Source organism: Schistocerca piceifrons, chromosome 5 (assembly GCF_021461385.2).
Source record: "Schistocerca piceifrons isolate TAMUIC-IGC-003096 chromosome 5, iqSchPice1.1, whole genome shotgun sequence".
Classification (NCBI taxonomy): domain Eukaryota; kingdom Metazoa; phylum Arthropoda; class Insecta; order Orthoptera; family Acrididae; genus Schistocerca; species Schistocerca piceifrons.
In genome coordinates, this window is record NC_060142.1 from 66,510,685 (window position 1) to 66,516,142 (window position 5,458).

A 5,458-nucleotide genomic window follows, 5' to 3' on the forward strand; every position below is an offset into this window, starting at 1 on the left:
TGTGGCCTGTTATGGGGTTGTGAACCACTGAGGGCTTCGGCGGGACGAAGCCTCTCCATCGTTTCTAGGTCCCCTGTGTAATATAAAATACACAATACACACATAATATTTTGAACAGGAATCCATGTCAGGAAACGTACCGTTTCCGTGCTATAGCCGTCTGAGTTTATGTATGTTAGGTAAGTATGCAACGGGGTAATTATGGTGAAGGTGGTTACGTCGGTTCGGATCATGTCATTTGACGTCTGTCCTATCCCTCTGACCTGGTTCGAGCAGAAGGTTCCTTTAACAGAGATTTTGTAAATAATTAATAACTGTTGTGATTCCAACTGCACAAAAAAGATCGAAGTAGCAGTTAGTAACGCTCATCGATACACATCAACTTAGCGTGGACTCAACCTTTGACATTAATAGCCCCTCTGGGACTACGTGCCAGTTTAATGCTGTAGCTTACATTTTCTGCGCTGAAGATGGCAGCACAGTAACCGAAATCTGGATACGCAGTAACCATTATTTGCTCTACCCTTTACTATTTAAAATAAATACAGTCACTGGGCACATCTGCTTCTCCATGGAATGAAACCTGCTAACTAGGACCCGAATTTTATGTAATTGTATATTTTGTTCGTTTATATGTACTTATAAGACAAATCAAAACGTCGACTAATTACACTGAAAGACCTTCATTTCAAAGTTTTAAATTACATATTTTGAAGTATTAATCATATTTCAGACTAAACTACATAATTTTACATATTTTAATACTACTGCCGAATTATTATACATTTTCGTTAATCCCATACATTTTCCTTACATATCAAGGAAGAGAAAAAATAAGTTGTATTACTCTGTTTCTCATACTTTGATCAATCCCATTACACTCAAAGCTAATTTGCGTAAGTTCGACGTCGACAACAATGACTCGCTTTAAACGCTTCTCATTCTTGTTCCCAAACTTTTCACACAGTGGAACAGTCAGTTACATTTAACTATTGCACCGTTTGCTCTTCGTTGTCATCAAAGCTGAAAACATGGATTTCTACTGACAATGCTATTAACCACTGATGATATAATAATCCTCTGCCGAACTTGTAATAAACGTAAATGATGTACGATGAAATCTCAAACTGAACAATAATTATACTGCTTACATTAGGAATAAACAACGGCTATCTTCACAGAACGGTTCTATGTGCAAAGTTGATCTAAATCAATTTAGTGCAAATCTTTGGCGGCAACAAAGGGTTTGGTTGCTAAATTCATTAATGATCGACCGGTGCTATGTTCACATGGCGTAAAAAACGTGAGAGTCCTACTGATGTACACATATGCAACTCTATACATGTTAAAAGCTGGGAAATTGCTTCATGTATTTTACCCAAACTTACTGCGTGTTACATGTCCAGGTTCAAACGTTGCAGTGAGTGGCAGAGACAGACAACAGTTACCACTAATTAATACACTGATATTTGCAACGAAGAAAGTTTTCTTGAAATCTACAACGCCACAGTTCTACAAATTCGGTGAGTTACTTTCAAACGTTGAAGGAACGGGTACTCACACATTGGGAGGGGATTCAATCAGCAAAGCACAATATCACGGGGCCAAATCGTAACATCGCAGAAATTCAGAATATTAGCGGTCCGAAACAGATAGTAGGTGCCCTACAGGGTACAATTAAATTTTAAGTTCAATGAAACGCATTGCAGAGCAGATATGAAACTTCAAAAATTAATGCAAACTTGCGAGTAACGTGTCGAGAAGAGCCACCACCATCCCGTATTTTGGAGACATTGACTAATAATATGATGAAGACAGCAAGAAAGACTCAAGTATTTCACAAAAAAAAACGACGTCAATACATTTTATGGGATAGCTTCCATGTGGTCAGTACTATAAATTTTTGGAATGCCCATACTTTCTTAGAATAGTTCGTTTGTTTGTAATACAAACCTACAATTTTATTCCGATCTTGAAGTTTTGGACACTGCCTTTAAGACAAGAGGAAGATGACTGTCTGCATAACATTTCGTAATCTGGCTTGACGCATATATGTCTGTATAAAACAGAAAGATTGTTAACCAAAATTCTCTAAAAGTTCTTGACCGATTGATCTCAAATTTCTACACGATCTCCTAATGTACATTTGGTCTGACAGAGGCTATATGTTTTCTTAATATATAAAATATGAAAAGAAGAAACGTTGTTGCCAAATGTACTGACCGCTGTACTTCAAAGTTCTTAGCCGATTTACTTCAAATTTCTATATTCAGATTAAAACATGAAGAAAATTCAGGAAAAATTAAATGCATAACAAAAGAAGTATATCGTGGTGAACTGACTGTATAAATTCAGCGGCAATACGCGTTCTGTAGATAGTACCACCAGACGTCAATAGATCGCAAGGCGAGCGAAAGCTCGATAATTCGACAGAAGCGTGATTCCAAACACTTATTTATCAAAAGAAACTTCCTGGCAGATTAAAACTGTGTGCCGGACCGAGAATCGAACTTATTTAACGATTAGTTGCCGTAGTTAAGGATGAAGATATTTCAGTCCGTGATTCACACAGTGATTTTTGTTATTAAAATTCACATAGCCAGGCAGTAATGCACGGGTCGATCAAAAGATCAAAAAGAAGCCGAGATTTCTGAACTGTGACGTAAACTGTTCCAACAGTTCGAATCGTGCTCAAACACAGCCCTACTTGAAACAGTAGAAACTGAACTGGAAGAATAGATGTTACATTTAGAGCGATTGCAGTTTCCCAAGCGGCTAGCATTCGCTATGAGTATCAACAGGCCACTGCGACAGTCAGTGTGGCAAATATTAAATATCCTGGGCAACGCTGGGCATTATAGCTAATTTCATATAAACCAAAGACGTCTTATGGATGTTTGGAGAGCTACAAAATTACTACAATATTTGTGATGTTACAAACGATTCAGTAAGAGAGTAGAAACTGACTTCGAACACGTTAGCGTGTACTCACCGAAATACAGCAATCAGACGCGGACAGCATACTGCATTTTTCCATAGATGAGTACAAAGAAAGAACTGGATCTTTGACCATAGATACACGTATACCATACACACGTTACCTCTGCAATGTCAACTTCTGAAATTGTAAGTCACTTGGCAGTCGGAATAAAGCCAATAACAGTTATTTCGGAAGTGAGGCTTCCCATTGCAATTTTTCCCGTTTGTAGCAGGATTGAAACACTGAGTTTAACAACTTACTATATTGTTGCGACAAATATAGTACTACCATTAACACAGTTTCAGCGATATTTCCAATGGTTATACTTTTAACAATCGGCCAGGCGAAAGAGTAACAATAAATAATCATGGTACTTCACTTTCCCCCACCATATGCTTTTTATGAACGCTGACTCCTCTTATTTTCAACATTGAGTGTTATTTAGTTATTGGCTTCCTCAAAACTGGAAGACAAAATATCCGTTGGGCAGTGAACGTTCTGTTATCAGAGAATTTCTCAAAAACATACATGAAATGTTTTTTTATGCTGTTATAAGAAAGCATATACTATTTTACCAACCACCGCCGATTTCTGCACAATACAAATTTACAGTTACGACGTTTGTTAAATCCAGTGCAGTTACTGAAACAACATGGTATAAAGGAGGTTATGTTAAGATACAATACATTGATTCTTGAACAACCGAACGGGTTGGCGCAATGCTTAGCACACTGCACTCGCATTACGGACGACTACCGTTCAAACCCGTGTCCTGCCATCCAGATTTAGGTTTCCCATGATTTCCCTAAATCGCTTGAGGCAAATCGCGGGACAGTAGACTGAAAGGGCACTGTCGATTTCCTTCTCCATTCTTCCCTAATCCGAGCTTGTGTTCCGTCTCTAATGACCTCGATGTCCACGGGACGTTGAAAATTAATCTCCCATTCCCTGTCCAATTATTGACAAAACTATTTTACTAAGTCGAACAACAGAAGAAACAAGCTGTGTAACCCGTACTAGACAATACGTTCAGTAATGGTAGCTAGTAAAGTATCATCGATAAGGGCATTTCCGGTGCCTGAAACATTTGACTTGTAGGCTTGGTGAAAAGAAGCTCGGTTAATTTAGCAGCAAAGAGCACAATTAAAACGGAACACTGATGACAACAATACATGCACTTGCTTTAGCAATATCTATGACCCAGGGAAACAGCAGTAATGTTACGTTACGCTGATTAAATTGTCTGTACTGATTGTGAACCTAAATTAACACGTTTTACTACTAAAGTGTGTAAGCACTGAGTAAACCCACATAATGAAGTTTTGTTCACAGTATCCCGATTATGTCTGCTCCGATAATAGCTGCTTTTATTTGGCGAGAGTAGTCGTGGTGTCTCTCATAGACTTCACTACAAACTAAACCAAAATTTTAGCTAAATGTGTTAAATGTAATTGTACGTTAAGCCGATTGAAACTGATCCACAATTATTTTCTTTGCAATCCTATCGAAAAAAGTAGAAATAAAACGCATCTTCCACTTCATTTTAAAATGTATATAATATTTCTTGGGTTTGTTGTCTCTTTTGTTTTGTTTGAGTGCTAAATGTGGTGAAAATCAAACATCGCAACAACTGGTCGCAATTTCCTTCCGATATGAAAAACTTCAGTGAAAAAATTTTATACCGAAAAATATTTGCTGCATAGCTTTGTGTGGTTTGTTTGCTTCGAAACTGTTTCTTTTAGAGGCAAAATTCCAAATGTTCGTTCATGCTTCTACAATGGAAAAAAATTTTACCAATATTCACAGTGCGTAAAATTAAGTTATGAAGTTCATAACATGAACAGAAAAAACGAAAGACCATGCAATTAATATTTTGTAACTCTCCTCACATACTTTTACGTAGACAACCAATGGAATGAGCCGTATTAAAAGTTTTTAGTATTTACTTACATAGACGATCATCCCCATCTGCATGGTAATGATATTAATCCTAAGCGTCAATCTGATAATTCATGAACTAAGTCTCTGGCTAAATTTTTATGTTTTTAGGACAATCTTATGTGTGGAGCGAAATAAAAAAAAAAAAAATTGTGTGTAAATTCCTAAGGGACCATACTGCAGAGGTCATCGGTCCCTAGACTTACACACTACGTAAACTAACTTATCCTAAGAACAACACGCACACCCATGCCCCAGGGAGGACTCGAACCTCCGTTGGGAGGGGGAGCGAAGTATTACTGCCTTTCACATACATTTTCGATACAACTAAACAATTCACAATTTTCATGAAAAATCCTGTATTGAAAATAATATAATAAAAGTAAGTAAATTCTGTAAATTTCCTGCAGACAGAATTCATCTGTGAGCTGATCGAGATGTGACGGTTAACTTACTGACGGCACGCGCTATCTGTATCATCTATGGTCAAGGAACTGTAGCATGTTGAAATAAAAACATGAAAACTACTGATTGGCCAGA